At 43.9% G+C, this 21,496-nt stretch overlaps 1 long non-coding RNA gene across 1 annotated transcript in view; it reads right to left on the bottom strand.

Annotated features, from left to right (window-relative positions):
* Positions 1 to 5,737: 5,737 nt before the first annotated feature.
* Positions 5,738 to 21,496, bottom strand: part of LOC138284652 (uncharacterized) — a 68,864-nt gene continuing 53,105 nt past the window's right edge. The window contains exons 2-4 of the long non-coding RNA XR_011201436.1: positions 15,330 to 15,371; positions 8,643 to 8,684; positions 5,738 to 5,868 (exon numbers count right to left, since the gene is read on the bottom strand). This is a non-coding gene — a long non-coding RNA (uncharacterized lncRNA). The remainder of the gene's footprint in view (positions 5,869 to 8,642; positions 8,685 to 15,329; positions 15,372 to 21,496) is intronic.

Raw genomic sequence — 21,496 nt, 5'->3', positions numbered from 1 at the left:
GGTATGGTAACAAGCCAAAGAGGCCTTTGTCAAACTAAAACAATTCTTCACCCAAGCTTTAATTCTTCGTCATTTAAATCCTACAAATATTTGTAGTAGAAATTGATGTATCTGACCATGTCATTGGAGATGTACTTTTACAAGTTACAAGAGGATGATGGACTTGAACCCCCAATTTATGTTTGTCCCATGTACTGTCTGATTCTGAACAAAACTACTCAGTTCTGGATTGGGAACTTTTAGCCATGAAGAAAGCCTGTTCAGAATGTACAAAATATCTGTTGAGTGCTTGTGAACTTTTTGAGATTTGAAAAAATCTATGAAATCTTCAATGTCTCTGAAATTTACAATGCAAGAATAGTCGTCAATCACGCTGGGTCTGCTTTTTCAATCAATACAATTTTTATGTCACTCATATTACTGGCCCAAAGAATACTCTTGCATACGCTCTATCTTGCAAATATCCACAGTCACCTTTGGTCAGAATCTTCTTGCTCCACAACAAATAATTGGTACTACTCAGTCCTTCGATCAGAAAGTACAAGCTGCATACTCCACAGTCACTAAGACAGAATGGAATGCTCTTTAAGGTCTACCTCTATAAGGTTGGTGAGTTGGTGTACAAAGGAAAGTCCTTGTTTATATTATCTGAAGCCCTGAGACTGGAGATTTTTAAACTGTGTCATGATTCACACTCTGCAACAAATAATTGGTACTATTCAGTCCTTCTTCAGAAAGTACAAGCTGCATACTCCACAGTCGCTAAGGCTGAATGGAATGCTCTTTGAGATCTGGTTCATAAGGTTGGCGAGCCGTTGTACAAAGTAAAGTCCTTGTTTGTACCATCTAAATCCCTGAAACTCGAGGTTTTTAAACGGTGTCATGATTCACCACTTTCAAGACTCTGTGGTATATAACTCTCTCAACAAAGAAGGGAGCGCTATCAAATTACAATGGGGCACTGGGGTAATTCAATTATATATACATAGACTAGGATATCATTCAGTTCATCAAGATGACAAGTTCTTCATTTAGCCCATAGATACACGGGAACCGTAATGTAGAGTCTTCAAAACATTTGTATTCCTCAGTACAAAAATCAAGCCCAGCCAATGCATTTTGGCCCTCCAAAAGGACTTCATCAGGGCTGTGAAACAAATATATACAAAGCCAACTTTAAAAAGACATAAAAACCAGGTACAATTTCCACGGCTCCCCAACCCACATCACACCTTCTTTTAGGACAGAGACTTACAAACCATCTTGACTTCAAAACCCACAACATATACAATATTTACAGACTTAGGGGGCTGATTTACAGTTTGACGGAGGGGTTACTCTGTCACAATGGTGATGGATATCCCATCCGTTGAAATATAAATCCCATAGGATGTAATGGAATTTATATTTCGGCGGAGCGGGATACCCGCCAAACTCTAAACCAGGCCCTGAATCCTATTTGTGTTATCACATTGTCAAAACATGCCCTGAAAGTCTCAGTTACCATATTTTATACCAACATCAATACATAATTCAACTATAAATCATTCAGTGTTACCTATAATGATACTCTAACAATGCCTAGTGTAACATATACCAAATAGAATCACAAAAGTAAACAATGCATACAAGAGAGAACAGTATATGGCTAATTCTGTTATTCCTTACAAACTACCTTCTATGCAAATGAGCAGGAACCTGTCACCACCATCGTGCAATTAATGACCGCCAATAAGCCATCCTAGAAGGAGGAGAGAATACATGATTTAAACTATTCCTATGGTCAGAATCCTTATTTATGCATGTCCAGCTTAAGTCATCTAATGTAGAAAATCTCATGTATCTCCCTTATTATCCCCCACATCGTATACACTCCAAACCAATCCACCATGCCACTTGTAAAACCTATTGCATTCCCTTCCTTATTTCCTCAATAACCACCAATCATGTCTCTACACCACATATACCACTCAAAACCTCAAAACCCAAACAACAAAATCCAATAAAACATACCTCAGAACCCTCACATACAATGAGCCCTCCAAACTCCTCACCATCAAAAACACTCCATCTTCTTATGTAACCTCCTTCCCCCATAGCTGGAATAAAACACCCTGGTCACTACCCCATCATTTATAGCAAACACCATTCAATCACACAAGCAGGAATTGTAATTCTACCAATCACCAAACGTTACTTCACATACCATTTTCACTTGTTCCCCCTCCACTGGGTGCCCAGTCATCACCACACACCATACCACTCCCATTTCTCATTATTCTCCACAACTAACACACTCCAATTGGTAGTTAGAGTGAGCAACCACTCATATTCCTCCATATGTGTCTTCCTCCAGTGATTTCCAACCTCCCAAGTCAACTTACTGCTCAGCTCAGCTATGGCTGAACCTCTCATTCACCTATATCCAACCTCCTCCCCATTGGTTTGGTTGCTTTCATATCCAATGCTGTGTGTCAATTCCTTTTCCTAAAAATTCAGTTATAGAAGCCACGGTTAGGGAAACATTTTGTTTAAACCTTTCATAAATGTTTGTAAATCTTAAAAAACACTAAACCTCCTTTATGTTTCTTGCTGCCTTTGACTGTAACACTGCCCCATCCATTAGTCCCTATTTGAAGGCAAGATTAAACCAAGAACTCAACTTCTGTTCCATAGCAAACAAAAGTTTTAATCTTGCCATAGAAATAATTCTTCTGTAACTGCTCCATGGTAGCTCGAACTTGTAGAACATTTTTTTGTTCAGATCTTAAATAAAAAAGGATGTCATCCAGGTAAACAACGCACAGAGATATAAAAAATCCTTTAATACTAGATAGATAAAAAAAAAGAAAAGGCAGCAACTGCATTGCAAAGCATAAAACACATCACCTGGTACTCATAAAAGCCAAACTATTTAAAAAGCTCTTTATCACTCATCACCTTCTTTCACTCTCACCGAATGATATGCTCCTCATAAATCCAGTTTAAAGTAAACTGTGGCATCTTTTTCTTGGCCCAGCAAAGCGGATATTAGAGCTAGGGCATATTGATTTGTGAAAGTTACATGATTCAGAGCAATCTAATCAATACATGCACATAATTCAACTTATTCTGAGAAACACAAAATAAGGGGATGATACAGGAGATTGTGAATGGCGAAACCACATTTTTTTTGGATATAGTCTTTGAAGTATTCATTCTTCTTTTCTGTTAAAGTGTACATCATATTACAAGGAATTGTCACTCCAGGTTGTAGATCAATCGTGCAATCAAATTTCCAGTGAGGGGGGAGTACATTTGACCTGATCAAATACTTCCCAATACTCATAATACTTTGAAGGTAGCACGGACATTAAGTCTGCTTTAGCTTGTGTTTTTGTCATTTCTAGTTTTCCATTAAATACTGTCTTCTGTCACTCTGCAAACAATGGTTTTAGAAACATAAAGAAAAGTTCTGCATTCTCCAGTCTTCAAATCAATGACAGTATCACAGAGGTATAGCCAAGATATTTTCCCAAATTATCTGTAAATAGGGAGCATCAATTAAATCCAGATTTATTTGTTCTAGATTGCACCCTGTCATCGCAACTCCACTAATATAGTGTTGCATGTTTGGGAGCCAAGGTCAATTTTCTTCCACCCATGGCCTGCACTGGCTCTGCTTTTTCTTTTTAAACACACAGAATATTTAGTAGTCTCTTGGAATTTCCTGTGACACTCGAGTCAATCAGTACATAATTGGGATTTCTTTTACGTCAGTCATTAGTTATGCAGAAAGAGTGAGGTGCACCTGGCCCTTCTGAACAGAGACCCTTCTTTCCATGCTCGATTATAGGGTCTCATTAATTATCAAGTTGTTGCTTTTCCCAAATCCTTCTGAGTAAACGTTAAGGAGCTCAATATTATCCTTAGTATGATGGCACAGTCTTTGACAAACTGTCCTCTTTTACCACTGTACAGTCAGAGATTTAGTTTTTTCCTCCTTTCAGTCCTTTCCTAGAAATTGGCATTGGCTCCACACTCTCCAAATACTGAGGACTTTCTGTCTCACTTTCACGAAATCATTATTAATATCTTTTTTCTCTTTCCTCCTTCACCTTCTTGTAAGCAGTGATCTAGGAGAATTATTGAATCTATGAGTTCTGTGCAGGATTCTGCACGATCTACAGTCTAGACCAAAAGGGCTTTTAATTCATCCATCAATCCATTATAAAAACTAGAAGTTATTTTCTCCTCAGGCCAATTTGCTTTAACGACCAGACAATTGCAAATGTATACACTAACTGAAGAGAAGGGTGTTTTGCAAACATTTTATAGTTCACCTTTAAAAGCTCAGAAGTTATACAGTTGTTGTAAAGACTCTCATTATAGTAACAAGACTGCTGGATTTAGGTGACAGCACCACTGGGCACTGGGGACTGAGTCGGATCCTGCACCATGTGACGGCTGCCAGCCTAACCCTTCCGGCCAGCTAGTAGCACCTCACCAGTATCCAAGAGTAAAAGGTGACTGGTGGCAGCCCTTTGCATGTCTTCAGGATTTCTGAGGGAAATAGTGGTGGAACAGATCTTACCCCTTTCTCTCAATCACATATGTCTCACACATACAAGGGCAAAACAGAAGCAGGACTAGGTTGAATACATTTTATTGAATCAACTGCATTCTATGTAAAAATGAGTTTATTGCAATTATAAGGATGATCAAACATAATCAAAGCAAAGCAGTGATAGGTAAGTGAAACACAGGAAAAGTTCCACCATACTGTCACAAAAATTGTTAATGCTTTGTGCCGGCAATAACCCATAACTTATCATGTACAACCTTGAAAGAAGCACAGAATGAAAATGCTGTGCAAGAAAAGAATAACAGAAGTCTGTACAAAAGGACAAGCTGATAAAACAATAAAGACATCTCCACTAAAATTAGGCTTCTGCTAAAATAATAGAAAAAAGAAAATGCAGGCCTTGGAATGAAAGGGCACAAAATGCAGGCCTAGGCTACAATAACGTGCCCGTGTCTTAGCTAAAGTAACCCCATGATGCAATAACGGATGGATCATCTCTCTCTGCCAGTAGAATTTAGCATGATCCTGCTACTCCCCCTAGATATGACAAAAAAATAATGCTACTCCTGATTGTTCATTGGGAATGTACTAGGAAGGACAAGAAAATTTAACTGGCGTTGGTTAATGAATACTGCATGTTTGTCTACATCAAAATAGAATCTTTCAGGTGGCACAAATGCAATTTCCATCTCATTACCTGAACCGTCTGTACCCTGGCTGCAGCAGAAGCCATACTACCTGATGTCACATTAGACTGGAGGGCCTTTGTAAGGGCATAGATGGGTTAGTGGAATAAGGTACTTGCCAAAAGGTGGGAGGGGGTGTCTGATAATGGGAGATCACAGAAATATGGGGATAGGCAATCGCAATGTACTGGGCCCTGTAATAGAAGTAATTAATGCACTGGATTTCATTTAACCTTGTCAAACCTTCAAGTCAGAGAGCTTATTGTGGATCAGGATTGGGCCAACTCCCTCCTTAATTCTTGCTTGTCCTACTGGAACTTCTCAATCATTTTAACCAAATTGATTGAAGTAATATTCTGCGGATCCACAGCTTTCAAGCAAGAGCAAATTTGTGGGCCGGTTCTACTGTCACAAACCCATAATGATCACTGATTGAGTTAGTTACTCTCATTGCAACACCATGAATTCAACAATGCCCTTCTCTCTTAAGATGCAGATACAAATGTAGTCTTTTGTCATGGACTACCCTGCTAGCAGTGGAAATGGGATTTGCAGCAGAGAAATCAGCTCAGGATACTATGTCGCTGCCAGGATCACAAGTAGTCTTCAATGATAACTCTAAAAGAAGAGAAAGGACCTCAGTTTACAATTATGCTACAACTGAAGTGCACATATTCACAACTAGTCTAATTATAACTACCTAACAGGTTGTGTCCTAGCCCCCCTGCTGAATATGCACCCCTGTTTTAATGGATTCCTGCTAGAAATAAGTGCAAGGAAAATATTATGGTTTGCAATGAGAGGTTGCAGTGACGTAACAATCTAGCACCTTAGGATTTGGCAATTATCTTCTGAAAAAGGACCCTAAGTTCAGGAAAGCAAAATAAACAATGATGTATTTCAAGGATGTTTTCACCAGGATGAAACATATGGGCCTATTACACTTTGTAGTAATGTTACTTCTTTGGGCTACTCACCATTTCAGAGTGTACTGTATAGTGACAACCAAGTGTAGATTTACATGGTTCCTCCCACCAGGTTAGAGGGTAGAGTTTGCATAAGTGTAAAATATGACTGTAAAGTTCCTACTGGTAACTTTATGTCCACATTTTACATTCTGCACACTTGGTGGAGATCTCCACAACCATGGCAGAGAACTGTTCTTGGAAGGGAAGAGTATAATTCTATATACTAGAACCAAACTATACACACCTGACATCCATACCCTTCCAAAAATAAATACTACTCACACCATAGGATCTGTTTTTTTTCTATTAATCTTTCAACTACTGCAGTCACTACATTCTTCCTGAAGGATGCAGACCCCACTATTCAAAAGAAAAATACATTCCACTAAAGAGTGGACATCCCTTGGAGTAAAACTGGTGGTAGGACCGCACAAAAAACTGCATGGGCTGCCTCCATTCACCATCATTGGCCCGCAAAAGGCAGCTTTATGGCAAATGGTAACAGACCCTGTTAATGTAGTGGGGGTAGACACTCTTTGTGGGGGATGTAAAACAAAATGAAAAGATGAGAGGAGACAAGTAAAGGAGAAGTTCTCCAGGATTCAGCAGGCACAAGGGCTTCCTGAAGGGACACCTGGATCCTGTCTTTGTCTCAACCCCCTTCTTAAGGAGGCTGTCCTCTCCACAATGTACCCAGCCCCCGCTATATGGGCTGGTTATTTCTTTTGGGGTGCCAAACATAATTCTTAACTCTTGTATCTCTTGCACCAAAAACAAACCTACAATCACTCACCTTAATTGTTCTTCAGCCGTACCTATAATGTGTGGCACACATCACATACATCCCCCTCAAAAACAACCTTTAACACGCACTGTAAAAATACATAGACCGAGTTCCTATCGCCTGACGCCTGGACATATTGTTTGGGGTCAAGGGCAACATGTTTTCATATTTATTTTGTCGTTGGCACAAGTAGGCCTAATCCCCAACAGAACAAACCCTTTGGCTGACAGTTAACAAAGAAGGGAACTGTCTGCAGTTGAGGTAATGTGTGTCCATGTTAATGCTGTTCGAACTTGTATTTAAGGTTCATTAATGAAAAGCTTTCATTATTAGGTTGAGCGCTGTAAATAAACGTTTTAACTCCTTCGCTGCCAGGCCTTTTCCCGATCAGGTGGCAGGCCTTTTGTTTGGCTATTTGGGGCAGTTCGCGCTTAGGCTCTCATACCATTTTGCCCACATAAGCTACCCACGCCAAATTTGCGTCCTTTTTTCCAACATTCTAGGGATTCTAGAGGTACCCAGAATTTGTGGGTTCCCCTGGAAGACACCAAGAAATTAGCCAAAATACAGCAAAAATTGTGTTTGTTTTTTAAAAACAAAATGGGAAAAAGGGCTGCAGAAGAAGGCTTGTGTTATTTTCCCCTGAAAATGGCATCAACAAAGGGTTTGTGGTGCTAAAATCACCATCTTACCAGGAACAGGCAGAAAAACTACATTTTTCAACACAATTTTGCCATTTTACTGGGACATACCCTATTTTCACTATTTTTTGTGCTTTTAGCCTCCTTCCAGTTTGTGACGGGCTGGCTGTATCCCGCCCGCACATGAGCGGACTTGTGCTGACGCTGCCAGGGCTGCTCCGGAACATCCGGCATCCCTACCAATGAGTGGTAGGCTTCAACACCAACGCGGGAAGACAGGAGGTCAAAAGGGTTGGCGTCAGGAACAAAAGGAGAAGAGGAAGACGGCGCAAGAGGAGGAAAAGACGGCGAAAGGACGGAGGACGAGGAGACCCAGCGAGACAAGTGGATTTTGAGGACCGGACAGCTGTTCCTTCCCAACCGACGGGAAGTGATCAGCACAGTGGCAGACGGAGGCCCCAGCACCGCGGTAGCCCGGAAAGACAGAGCGCTGGATCCCGCCACAGTTCTGGAGAAGCGTGGCTGTTCCAGGTGTGTGGGGAACCTGCCCTGAGGGTCGGGAGGAGGGGAGGGGGGAAGGATTGACGGGGGCCACGATAACTGCACTGGGAAAGGTGGGGTGGTGTAAGAAAGAGCACTAAATTGTATATAATAGCACCAAGGCACCGCACACGAAAAAGAGCACTTAAAGTATACAAAAGGAAGAACCAGGCATCATATAAGAAAGAATCTATTGTTGAAGAAGAGAAGTGACAAGGTCACAATAGAAAAACAGAGGAAAGCCCACCCTTAGGAGACAGATCAGAGAAGTAGAAACGAGATTAGAGGAAGGTAATCATTGGCAGAAAGGGGAAGTAAAGAGGAAAACACCGCAGTCCAAGAAACATAGGAAAGGAAAGGAAAAGACACCAGGAAAGAAGAGAACGAAGCAGAAGAAGGAAAGTCAGCAGGAGATAGAAAAGGGGAAGATACAAAATGAGTGAATTAGAAATCACTTACCGTTATCTCTCTGTTTCTCTTTGCATGCGCTTCCCGGGAAACCTATGAGACGAAGGGAAACAAGGAGAAGAGTGAGAAGCAAGACCCTGTATAACGTCACCAAACCAAATCCAGAAGAAACAAAGATGAGAAAACCATAACCACAAAAGCATAAATTCCAATATATATCAACTAAATACCACTTATTTACCTGACGACCGATTTCTGCATGATTACTAACTGTCAATATCGCTACAAGTGGTGTCAGAAGTGGGATCAGAGGAACGCCACCATGGAAGAGAAACCAACCATGGCAGATATGATAGCCCAGCTGGCTGAGGGGCAGCGACACCTCCAACTCGTATGGGAGCAACAGATGAAAGAAGCCAAGGAAGAACGTGAGGCGTTACAGACAGCTCTTAAAAGTGAGGCGACAATTACAGCGAATAACCAGCTGGTACACGAAACAGCCCTGGGGAAGCTTACGGACACCATCGCACATACAAAGGTTCACCCAAATGTACCAAGTAGTGTACTACAGCGATATCAGGAACAGGAAGATCCGGACTCTTTCTTCACGAATTTTGAAAGAGTTACCAGCACAGCGAACTGGCCAGAGGAGAAGTGGGGCCAGTATATAGCACCACTATTTACAGGTCATTTGCAGGCCACCTAGCAAGCTATTAATCCCGGTAGCATTCTACCTTATAGAGAAATAAAGAAAACCATCTTGGAACGGGTCGGGCTGGACAGTGAAAGCTACCGCACTAGGTTCCGTCAAGTTAAGTAGCAGCATCAAGAGAACCCTCACACCTTATACTACAGAGTCCAGCATGCAGCGGGGAGATGGTTACATCCGACCGAAAAAAACTGTGAAGAAATGTTTGATACTATAGTCCTGGAACAGTACCTGGATGCCTTGCCTTCCACAACACGCAACTGGGTCAGACAGCATCCGGGACTGACTAACGAGACAGCTGTAGACCTCGCATGTGCATATCATAGAGGCCCGGACTTCAGTGCTACAGCAAGCAGACCACTGCTTCCCTCCCCTGTCCGACCCACCATAGCGAAAAGCACCACCCATCGACCTGTGCTGATACATGGTCCAGAACGTTCCCTACCGACAGCAATGGCGCCTCCCAGCTATCCGGCCACAGGTCCCCAGTGCTACCACTGCTCGGAATGGGGTCATATTGCCAGACTTTGCCCACATAAAAAGGATACTGAGGAACCCATGGAGATTGGATTGACGAGAGGGCGGGTATTCTGGTCCGGAGGGGAGAAACCAAAGTACACCCTTTCTGTCTTCATCAATGAGGTTGAAAGAACAGCATTAATAGACTCAGGGTGTAGTCAGAGTGTAATCAGGCAGGCGCTAGTATTACCCGGTCAAGAGAATCCACAGACCCAGGTCTTAATCGCATGCGTACATGGCGACCAACGGTACTACCCAGTAGCTACCATACGATTAAATTGGAGAAATAAAAACGAGACAATACGGGTGGGTCTATTTTCCCAACTGGGCGGGGATGTTATCCTCGGAACTGATTATGAGGACTTCCCCTCTCTCTTAACCAAAGCAGGACAGGAACATACACTTAGAACCTGGTGGGAGGAGGTACCCACTGGAGCTGGTGTGGAGGAGCACAAAGAACCCCGTGTTATCCTCAGTAGAAAACTAAAACGGGAACAGCGACATAACTATACACAGAAAGTTCTGAAACAGGATAATCCAGAATCTGCCAGTAGTGTTTGTACCACTACAGGAGACTTTCAGCAGAATCAACGCGAGGACCCCTCTTTGAAACATGCATGGCATCAGGCGTTGACTCCAGATGAACATGTGGTAGGTCCCAGGTTCCTGATACAAAATAACCTACTGGATAGGAGGCCCACTACAATGGGAGGGAAAGACTTACAAATAGTTGTTCCCAAGAGTCATCGACAGCAGGTGTTGCACCTAGCTCATGGGGATAACGGGGAAGGGCATCTGGGAAGGGAGAAGACGGAGGAAGCAGTCCTTCGACGCTTCTATTGGCCTGGGGTGTTTGGGGAGATCCGTAAACATTGCTCAGAGTGTCCAAAATGCCAACTCTATAACCCTTCTCCACACAGACCAGTTCCCCTCCAACCCCTTCCAATCATAGACACCAGGGAAATCATTTTCCAGGGTTGGGATGGATATTATCGGGCCCCTCACATCCTCAGTCAGGGGACGACAATATGTGTTGGTATTGGTGGACTATGCCACCCGGTATCCGGAAGCTATTCCCATACCCAGCATGCACACAAAAGCCATTGCACAAGCAATGATTGAGTTCTTTTCCAGGGTGGGATTTCCTAAAGAAATACTAACCGACCAAGGGACCCCCTTCATGTCCAGGCTCATGACAGAGGTGAGCCGATCACTCGGGGTGAAACAAATCAGGACATCTGTTTATCACCCTCAAACAGACGGGTTAGTAGGGAGGTACAATAGGACAATTAAGTCCCTCCTCAGAAAAAGCATATCCGAGGCGGGTAAAGACTGGGAAAAAAAACTACCTCTTGTATTATACGCCATACGTACCCACATTCAGACCTCCTTGGGACATAGCCCCTTCGAGTTGTTGTTTGGCAGACAACCCCGTACCCTGCTCGAAATGTTGGCTGAACAGTGGGAAGAAACAGAGGAAGAAGTACAAGATCTCTTAACGTATACACGTGACTTAAGAGAAACTTTCAATACGGTGTGGGAAGAAGCCCACACTGCTTTACAAGAAGCCCAGATGAAACAGAAGCAGGTGTATGACACTAGAAGCGTTTTTCGTAGTTTGAAGGTAGGAGACAAGGCGTTAGTCCTACTCCCTAGTAGTGAAAACAAACTGTTAGCCCGGTGGCAGGGGCCTTATGATGTCATTGAACAAATCAACCCCACAACTTATAAACTAGCCATTCCCCAAGGAACTGGAAGGGAGCAAATCTACCATATCAATCTCCTTAAGAAATGGCAAGAACCCTTGCATGAGCAACCCATCAGGTATATTACACACGATACCACAGAGGCGATCCCATACCCAACCGTCCCCTCCAGAACCCCCTATGGCATTCAGACCCCATGGATAAACCCCATACTAACAGAATCCTGTCGTAGACAACTCACCCAACTGATAGACAAGAACACAGACGTCTTCTCTAAGTGTCCCGGTTGAACAGATCTAGTGCAACACCCCATTAGGCTTAAAATAGATAAGGTATCCCGGCAGCGACCATATCGTATCCCGGAAGCCAAGAAGGTGATCATAGAACAGGAAGTCCAGTCCATGTTAGAGGCTGGCATTATTGAGCCGTCAGCCAGTCCCTGGTTCTCCCCAGTTGTACTAGTCCCCAAACCCGACGGAAGCACCCATTTTTGTGTAGATTATAGATGGGTCAACAACCTGACCCACTTCGATGCCTACCCCATGCCACGTATTGATGAACTGATTGACAGACTAGGCCAAGCCAGGTACCTGTCCACCCTTGACCTAACAAAAGGGTATTGGCAAATACCCATGAGAACAGAAGACAAAGAAAAAACAACCTTCGCCACCCCTTCCGGACTCTACCAATTCACGGTCCTTCCCTTTGGACTTCACGGGGCACCAGCCACATTCCAGAGACTCATGGACAGAATCCTACGACCTTATCTTCAATATGCAGCGGCATATCTAGATGATATTGTCATATACAGTAAGACATGAGGAGACCATATGACACATTTAGATGCCGTTTTACGGGCATTGAGAACAGCCCAGTTAACGGAGAAATGACGATTGGGGCAAACCAGTATCAAATATTTGGGCTATGTCGTGGGGGAAGGCCAGGTCAGACCACAAGTAGAGAAAATAGAGGCCATCATGAACATACCTTTTCCAAGGAAGAAAAAGGACATAATAGCCTTCCTAGGATTGGTAGGCTATTACAGACGTTTCATTCCACAATTTTGCACTGTAGCAGAACCTCTCACTAATCTGTTACAGAAGTCGTGTCCCAATAATCTTTCCCCTCCCACTGAGTCAGAACAACAAAGCTTTGACCGACTAAAAGCCACACTAACTTCAGGTCAGGTGTTATGTTGCCCGGACTTTCAGAAGCCCTTCATTTTACAAACTGACGCCTCCGATGTGGGTCTTGGGGCGGTACTTTCCCAGACACAAGGCGATGGGACACAACATCCCATCCTATATATCAGCAGAAAACTCCTACTGAGGGAAAAACACTATCCCACAATTGAAAAAGAATGCTTGGCGATAAAATGGGCCATAGAATCACTCAGATACTATCTCTCCGGCTGATCGTTTACCCTGGTTACCGATCATGCTCCTCTCACCTGGCTCGCTCATAACAAGGACACCAATTCCTGTATTCTGCGGTGGTTCCTTTCCTTACAGCCTTTCTCCTTTCAGATTCAACACTTCCAGGGTAACCAAATGACGAACGCTGATTTCCTGTCCAGATATCCGGCAACCGAGCGTCTCGAACAGCCGCTCTCTAGGGGGAGTGTATGTGACGGGCTGGTTGTATCCCGCCTGCACATGAGCCAGACTTGTGCTGACGCGGCTGGGGCTGCTCCGGAACATCCCGGCGCCCCTACCAATGAGTGGCAGGCTTCGACACCAACGCGGGAAGACAGGAAGTCAAAAGGGTAGGCGTCAGGAACAGAAGAGGAAGACGGCGCAAGAGGAGGAGAAGACGGCAAAAGGACAGAGGACGAGGAGACCCAGAGAGACGAGCGGATTTTGAGGACCGGAGAGCGGTTCCTTCCCAACCGACGGGAAGTGATCAGCACAGTGGCAGACGGAGGCCCCAGCACTGCGGTAGCCCGGGAAGACAGAGCGCTGGAACCCGCCACGCTTCTGGAGAAGCATGGCTGTTCCAGGTGTGGGGAAACTACCCTGAGGGTCGGGAGGACAGGAGGGGGGAAGGATTGACAGGGGCCGCGATAACTGCACTGGGAAAGGTGGGGTGGTGTAAGAAAGAGCACTAAATTGTATATAATAGCACCAAGGCACCACACACGAAAAAGAGCACTTAAAGTTAATAAAAGGAAGAACCAGGCATCATATAAGAAAGAATCTATTGTTGAAGAAGAGAAGTGACAAGGTCACAAGAGAAAAACAGGGGAAAGCCCACCCTTAGGAGACAGATCAGAGAAGTAGAAAAGAGATTAGAGGAAGGTAAGACAGGAAAGACTGAAGCAGAATCATTGGCAGAAAGGGGAAGTGTCGTAGGCTGGCCGATATCAAGCACACAGGACTAGTTGAGTCTACAGTTAAGTAGTGTTTATTTGAGTTACATAACACTTTCTGGTGAAGTAATTCTTTGATATTAGGCTTCTGTTCATGGGATGCCTCCTCCAGCCTTGGTTGACTAATCTCGTCTTCTTCTTTCTGCTTTCTTCATAGGCCTCTCAGGAAGCATGTGTGGACAGAAGAAGAATAGGCACGGTAAGTGATCGAGCAAGTAGTTTCTCTTCTTCTCTTCTCTTACTCTCTCTCTCTTTTCCTCTCTCTCTGCCTTTTTCCTTTTCTCTTCTGGTCTAATTCCCTATTCTTTGGAGGTGGGTGGAAAAACGGACTGGATAAAATAAACCACGAAAGAATCAAAAAAAATATAGATATATATTTCCTTGTCCCTTGTTTCTGCTGTTTCCTTTCTTCTCCTGTTTTCTGCCTTACTCAGATCTGTCCGGTCCTGTTTGATTCTGGCTTTTCTTTGTTTCCTTTCCTGTAAGTTATTTTCTCTATTTTCTCTTGAGTCTCCTTCCTTATCTTTGTAGTTTCTTTCTTCTTATTTCCTGTCAGTACCTGGAACCTGTTCTCTTCCTGGTAATCTCTTTCTGTGCTTTCTGTGCTCCCCGTTCCCATCCTCCCTAACCCTTATATGTTTACCTCCCGCATCTGGTGACCGTGTGTGATGCTATTAGTTTTGTTTGACCAATGACTTTGTGTTTCACCACTGCGCATATTAGTTGCTCAATGTTCACCAGTAGCACATTATATGTTGTATTCAGTTTAGCCGCCTATTGGCTTTGACATTGCATTAGCCATTACATTCTGTATTCTGCATATTGGATTTGACATGCTGTATTCAGCTCAGCTGCCTATTGGCTTTGACATGATATTAGACATTACATTTTGTATTCTGACTTAGCTACGCTTCTCCTGAAGCGTGGCGGTTCCTAAGGTTCGGCTTCCAGGGGCCGGCTTTCTTTATCCCGGGTTGGAACCGCAGTGATTCCTTGCTCCGCTCCTGCTCTTCACTCGAGGGATGCCGATATCCCTAGGGGTCTCCTCGACCCCTGGGTCCTCACGAGTCTTCGGGGTGTGTCCTCTATAGCCTTCTTTACGAATCCTCTCCGCCCATCCGCCGTCCTCCCCAACTCCGCGACCTGGCCTTTTGACTTCCCAGGTTCCTGCGGAGAGAGTCCCGAGCCTATCGGATTGGGTGACCTCGGAGGCACTTCCGGGTCAACCCATGTAGCGTCAGCACCAGTCGAGATAGTGTGCGGGTCGGCCCGGTCCGACCCGTCACAGGAAGTAAAGAGGAAAACACTGCAGTCCAAGAAACATAGGAAAGGAAAGGAAAATACACCAGGAAAGAAAAGAACGAAGCAGAAGAAGGAAAGTTAGGAGGAGATAGAAAAGTGGAAGATACAAAACGAGTTAATTAGAAATCACTTACTGTTATCTCTCTGATTCTCTTTGCATGCGCTTCCCGGGAAACCTATGAGACGAAGGGAAACAAGGAGAAGAGTGAGAAGCAAGACCCTGTATAACATAACCAAACCAAATCCAGAAGAAACAAAGAGGAGAAAACCATAACCACAAAAGCATAAATTCCAATATATATCAAATAAATACCACTTATATACCTGACGACCGATTCCTGCATGATTACTAACTGTCAATATCGCTACACAGTTAGTGATAGAAATGGGTGTGAAACCGATGCTGGATCCCAGACAGCTAAACATTTCTGAAAAGTAGACAAAATTCTGAATTCAGCAAGGGGACGTTTGTGTAGATCCTACATGGTTTTCTTACAGAAAATAACAGCTGAATTAAAAAAATATTGAAATTGAGCTGAAAACACACAGCCATTTTTCCCAACATTTTATTCTGTAACTTTTTCCAGCGATGCCAGATTTTTTAAAGCAATATACCGTTATGTCTGCTGGACTCTTCTGGTTGTGGGGATATGTAGGGCTTGTAGGTTCATCCAGAACCTTAGGTACCCAGAGCCAATAAAGGAGTTGCACCTTGCAATGGGTTTTCATTGTATACCGGGTATACAGCAATTTATTTGGTGAAATATAAAAAGTGAAAAATAGATATCAAGGAAACCTTTGTATTTCCAAAATGGGCACAAAATAGGGTGTTGAGAAGCAGTGGTTATTTGCACATCTCTGAATTGCGAGGTCGCATTCTAGCAAGTGAATTACAGGGCTATTCTCTAATAGATGTCTTTTTTGCACACTGTCTTACATTTGGAAAGAAAAAATGTAGAGAAAGACAAGGGGCAATAACACTTGTTCTGCTATTCTGTTTCTCCCAAGTCTCCTGTTAAAAATGGTACCTCACTTGTGTGGGCAGGCCTAATGCCCCCGAAAGGAAACGCAACATGGGCACAGCTGTGGATTTTGGCCTCTAGCTCAGCCGGCACCTAGGGAAACCTAGCATTCCTATACATTTTCAAAAACTAGACACCTAGGGGAATCCAGGATGACTTGTGGGGCTCTCACCGGGTTCTGTTTCCTAGAATCCTTTGCAAACCTAAAAAGTTGGCAAACATAAATGTTTTCCTCATATTTCAGTGACAGAAAGTTCTGGAATCTGAGAGGAGTCACAAATTTCCTTCCACCCAGCATTCCCCCAAGTCTCACGATAAAAATGGTAACTCACTTGTGTGGGTAGGCCTAGTGCTCGCGACAGGAAATGCCCCAAAACACAACGTGGACACATCACATTTTGCCAAAGAAAACTGACCTGTTTTTTGCAAAGCGTTTAGCTGTGGATTTTGCACTCTGGCTCACCCGGCACCAAGAAAAACCTAGCAAACCTGGACATTTCTGAAAACTAGACACCTAGGGAAACCCAGGATGGAGTAACTTGTGGCACTCTCACCAGGTTCTGTTACCCAGAATCCTTAGCAAATCTCAACATTTGGCAAAACAAAACACTTTTTCCTCACATTTTGGTGCTGCAAAGATCTGGAATCTGAGGGGAGCCACAAACTTCCTTCTACCCAGCATTCCCCCACATCTCCTGATAAAAACAGTACCTGACTTGTGTGGGTAGGCCTAATGCCCGTGCCAGGAAATGCACAAAAAGACCAGTGGACACATCAAAATGATCAATTACAAACGACCTGTTTATTGCATGGGGGAGGGCACCTGCGTTTTTGGTCCTGGGCTCAGCAGCCATCTAGGGAAACCTACCAAACCCAGACATTCTGAAAACTAGACATCCGAGGGAGTCCAGGGAGGTGTAATTTGTGTGGATCCCCCAGTGTTTTCTTACCCAGAATTCTCAGTAAACCTCAAATTTAGCTAAAAAATCAAATTTTCCCCACATTTCTGTGTGGGATCACCGCACCAGCACAAATTTCCTACCATCCAACATTCCCCTCAGTCTCCCGATAAAAATGATACCTCACTTGTGTAGGTGAGACAGGTGCCTGTGACAGGGTAGAGCCAAAAACATGTCGAAATTGAGAGGGAACCAAAGCGGGTCCAAAAGGGCAGTTTGAAAAAAAACTGTTTTTAGGTTGAGAAGTGGGGCAGAATGTTTATCGGTATAGATGCAACAATGCTGGGTGGTAGGAATTTTGTGGATTCCTGCAGATTCTGGATGGTTCCATCACACAAATGTGGGAAAAATGTGTGATTTCAAGCAAAGTTGGAGGTTTGCAGGGCATTACGGGTAAGAAAATGGTGCAGGTACATGTGAAGCACACCACCCTGGACTCACCCAGATGTTTAGTTTTCAGATTTGTCTAGGTCTAGTAGAGTTTTCTACATGGCAGCGTCCCAAAGTCCAAAAAGTGCAGCCCTCACCATTCCAAGTGGGATGATTTTGAGAGTTACACAAGCTCTCATGGCCCAAATGTAATACCAAAACCCAAAATAATCAAATGTCCTCTTGCTTGCCGTTGGGGTAAGATCTTTTAGTGTGCGGGGGAGAGATGAAAGACTGTTACCCCCTTCAGTTGGGGTAGAGGCATACCCATGCCCATACTGGTTGGTAGCCACCATCCCACTATTTTTTTTGTTTACTTTCCTGGCATCTAGTAGGCTTTCTGCCCCCCCCGGGGAGTGGATTGGGGTAATTGCTCAATCTGCCCACCGGTGGGCAGAACAACTTTGTTCCCATTTATTTGGGGTGAGGGTATGGCCATACACCCACCCTCTTTAAAAAAAAAAAAAATCTTCATTGGTGTCTTGTGGGCTTTCTGTCCCCCTCTTGGGGGCAGATGGGCCTTACAAAAATATGGCCAACAGTAATGTGCCCCCATGGGGAGCAACCCTTGCCCAAGGGGCTGCCCTCCCAAACAAAACACACACACAGATACCAATCCCTGGTGCCTAAATAGTTTCTGCCCCCACCCACCCCCCGGGGGCAGATGGGCCTAATAGAAATATGCAAATGGCCTAAAATAAATTTGCCCCCAGGGGAGCGACCCTTGCCTAAGGGATGGCTCAACCATCTGTTAAAAAAAAAAAAAAAATCCCTGGTGCCTAGTGATTTTTGCCCCCCTTGGCAGACATGGCCTAAAATAAACTTACCCCCTAGGGGAGCGAACCTTGCCAAAGGGGTCACTCCCCTTGCGTGAAATTGGCATACAAAAAAAATCCCTGGTGCCTTGTGGTTTCTGCCCCCATGGGGGCAGATTGGCATAGTAAAAATTGGCCGATATGCCCCCAAACGGGGCAGAAATGGCCTAAAGACAATTTGCACCCCCCCCTTCATCGTTTGTGTAAAAAAAAAAAAGTGTCTAGTGACTTCTGCCCCCCGGGAGCAGATTGACCTAATTACAATAGGTGGATCTGCCCCCGGGGGCCAGAAATGGCTTAATAAATAACTGCCCCCCAGGGGAGCGACCCTTGCTCAAAGGGTCGCTCCCCTCCTTCATTTTTCCACAAAAACCCCCAACTCCCTTGTGTCTAGTGGCATCTGCCACCCCCCCCCCCCTCGGGGGCAGATCTGCCAAATTAAAATAGGCCAATCTGCCCCCAGGCGGGGGGACAGAAAAGGCCTACTAATATATTGCCCCCCTGGGAAGCGGCCCTTGCCAAAGGGACCGCTCCCCTCACACATAGGTAGTACAAAAACAAAAAAACATCCCTGGTGTCTAGTGGGCATTTCTAAAGCCCAATGGCTTCACGATCGGGCAACAGAAATGCTCACAGAGGCATGAAAGGAAAGGAAAGGCCTTTCCTTTCCTTTCATGTCTCTGTGCCGCAACATGCAAGTTAGCAGGTTTGCAGACTTAAAGGCATTCCTGCCCTTTAACTATTGCTTACTGCTTCCTCCAGCCCCAGTATGTAGATCTGCGGAAAGGTGGAACAATAAGGAAATTGCTATAGTATGGATTGAAATTGCAAGTATTCAAGCCTTCTATAGTAGTGGCCCTGGCATAATCAGAAAGTCTATTATCAGAGCTTTAACATAATGAGATGCTGTCAAAATGTGCTGACACACTACATAGCACCAAAAGGACAACTACAGTTTTTTACAGTAGATTTAAGAAGCAACCTGTCCCAGGGACAAGTAGATATTTTAATAAATTCCACATCCTTGATAGATGTTTTGATTAGATTTCTTTTAAAGCACAAGCTGTATGTTTTCAAACAGATCTATGGTTAGCTTATATTGCACATATAGCCTGCTCATCTCGTACCACTGGTTGGGGTTATTGTCACTCTTATTTGTATCCTTTTTAGTTTTAGCTTGTGTGGGCTTTACTTCCTCTTCTTGTGTTTGTCTTTCCATTGGCGTGTGGCCTCACTTCTTTTCTTCTTTCGTTGCTTGCTTTTTAGAGGCTTTTTTTGTTTTGATTAAGCACTGTATAAGAATGCATGTTGTTTCTGACTGTCTCCTTCCTATACTCCTTTCCCCCATCCACTGCGCACCATGTTGCTCCCTCTCGCCCGTGTCTTTCTCCCCTGCCATCCCATTTCACAAATGCACAAGTTTGGTAGGTTTTCCTGGGTGCCGACTGAGCTAAAGACCAAATTCCACAACTAGGCACTTTCCAAAAAAATGTCAGTTGTCAATGTAAAGATTTGATGTGTTCATGTTGCGTTTTAGGGTGTTTCCTGTTGCGGGCACTAGGTCTACCAACATAAGCCAGGTACCATTTTTATCGGGAGACTTTGGGAAATGCTGGGTGGAAAGAAATTGTGGCTCTTCTCAGATTCCAGAACTTTCTATCACCGAAATGTGAGGAAAACTTGTATTTTTGCCAAATTATGAGGTTTGCAAAGAATTCTGGGTAACAGAACCTGGTGAGAGCCCCACAAGTCACCCCATCTTGGATTCCCCTAGTTGTCTAGTTTTCAAAAATGCACAGGTTTGGTAGGTTTCCCTAGGTGCCGGCTGAGCTAGAGGCCAAAATCCACAGGTAGGCACTTTGCAAAAAATATGTCAGATTTCAATGTAAAAACGTGATGTGTCCATGTTGCGCTTCCTGTCGCGAGCATTAGGCCTACCCACACAAGTGAGGTACCATTTTTATCGGGAGACTTGGGGGAACACAGAATAGCAAAACAAGTGTTATTGCCCCTTGTCTTTCTCTACATTTTTTCCTTCCAAATGTAAGACAGTGTGTAAAAAAGATGTCTATTTGAGAAATGCCCTGCAATTCACATGCTAGTATGGGCACCCCGGAATTCAAAGATGTGCAAATAACCACTGCTTCTCAACACCTTATCTTGTGCCCATTTTGGAAATACAAAGGTTTTCTTGATACCTATTTTTCACTCTTTATATTTCAGCAAATGAATTGCTGTATCCCCAGTATAGAATAAAAACCCATTGCAAGGTGCAGCTCATTTATTGGCTCTGGGTACCTAGGGTTCTTGATGAACCTACAAGTTCTATAGATCCCCGCAACCAGAAGAGTCCAGCAGATAACGGTATATTGCTTTAAAAAATCTGACATCGCAGGAAAAAGTTACAGAGTAAAATGTGGAGAAAAATTGCTTTTTTTCACCTCAATTTCAATATTTTTGCATTTCAGCTGTTATTTTCTGTAGGAAACCCTTGTAGGATCTTCACATATTACCCCAGCTGAATTCAGAATTGTATCTACTTTTCAGAAATGTTTGGCTTTCCGGGATCAAGCATTGGTTTCACCCCCAATTCTGTCACTAACTGGAAGGTGGCTCAAAGCACAAAAATTTCGTAAACATGGGGTATGTCCCAACAAAAAGACAAAACTGTGTTGAAAAAATGTGGTTTTCTGATTCAACTCTGCCTGTTCCCGAAAGCTGGGAAGATGGTGATTTTAGCAATGCAAACCACTTGTTGATGCCATGTTCAGGGAAAAACCACAAGCCTTCTTCTGCAGCCCTTTTTTCGGAGCAAAACAACATTTTTGCTGTATTTTGGCTAATTTCTTGGTCTCCTTCAGGGGAACCCACAAACTTTGGGTAGCTCCAGAATCCCTAGGATGTAGCTTATGTGGACAAAATGTTATGAGGGCCTAAGTGCAAACTGCTCCAAATAGCCAAAAAAACGGCCTCGCACCTCAGGGGGAAAAGGCTTGGCAGCGAAGGGGTTAAAGGCTCAAAGCCTGTTAGTAGCATATGTTGTGATACCTGAAGATTCACTGTGCCTCCACCACAT

The sequence above is a fragment of the Pleurodeles waltl genome, chromosome 3_1, assembly GCF_031143425.1.
Source record: "Pleurodeles waltl isolate 20211129_DDA chromosome 3_1, aPleWal1.hap1.20221129, whole genome shotgun sequence".
Classification (NCBI taxonomy): Eukaryota; Metazoa; Chordata; class Amphibia; order Caudata; family Salamandridae; genus Pleurodeles; species Pleurodeles waltl.
Note: the sequence above shows the minus strand (reverse complement) of the source record. Positions and strands in the feature narration are given on the sequence as shown.